Source organism: Strix uralensis, chromosome 4 (assembly GCF_047716275.1).
Source record: "Strix uralensis isolate ZFMK-TIS-50842 chromosome 4, bStrUra1, whole genome shotgun sequence".
Taxonomy (NCBI): Eukaryota; Metazoa; Chordata; class Aves; order Strigiformes; family Strigidae; genus Strix; species Strix uralensis.
Genome location: NC_133975.1, coordinates 79505206 through 79506284, shown reverse-complemented (window position 1 = coordinate 79506284; position 1079 = coordinate 79505206).

Below are 1079 nucleotides of genomic sequence, written 5' to 3'. Positions count from 1 at the left end.
AATGAGAAGTTTCAGAAACAACTACTCTGCTCCTCCATACCTGCAATGAAAGGAAACATTCTTCATCTACAACTACGCTTAACTCTGTTGTCTATGAAGAGAGGGTGCATTTCAGGCCTAGTGTACTAATAATGTTTTAGTTTTTCCATAGATACCTTCCACCTTAACACACCCTGTGAAAGCATGGGAGCAGCAGTACTCTTGTTGGCTGCCATGAAAGATCACACTAACACTACCTAGGATCCCATTCCAGGAACCAGTCCTTCTGCAGAAGTGTTAGTAACTGCTTTCAAGAAATTAACTACTTGAGACCTGTTTGCTTTCTATTCCATGTCCTCAAATTCATATGGCTTATTATCCTCACACATGTCTTCATTCACACCATTCCCCAAACACAAAATACAGCAGACAAACCCAAATGATGAAATCACTCGCCTAGTTGCTTGTTTATACTGCAGCCAATTCCCTTCCCCAATGAATTCTGTGTAGCTGCTGTTTTCATGGTCTCATCAGTAGGAAACACCTCTTGCAGCCCTGGGATTTTAAAGCACAGCAGAAAACTAGCAGCTCCTACTGGAGTTAAAGCTTTTTTTTTTTTTCAGTTATGATTAGGTCCTTTATTATGTTAAAGCTTGATCTGTCCTTTACCTTGGCAATTAGCAGGTTCAAGATACTTAAAGCAAAACTGAAACAGTTCAGGTTAAGAATAATCCTTCAATTAGCCCGAACAGGTCTTGGATGAAGGGGAGGTTCCCACGATTTTATCCTCACAGGCAGTACCAAGCTTAATCCTGAGACCACATAAAGGCAGCTGTTTCTAATGCCGGAGGGAGGCGTCGGCAGCCAACTAGAGGAGACTCAACTTCAAACTACACATTCTAAGGGCAACCCAAACCTTTCCCTTCCCTCTCACACAATTCACAGCCCAGGAGTAATTTACAGATTATTAACTGGCCTGTTAATTGTTTGAGTTTCCTAGGTATTCTTGTAGTCAAGAAAAACAACCAAACCCAAAAACCACCTTTCAACTTGTAGTCTGGGGAAACTTGAGGAGAAATACACAGAAGTTGAAGACAGCC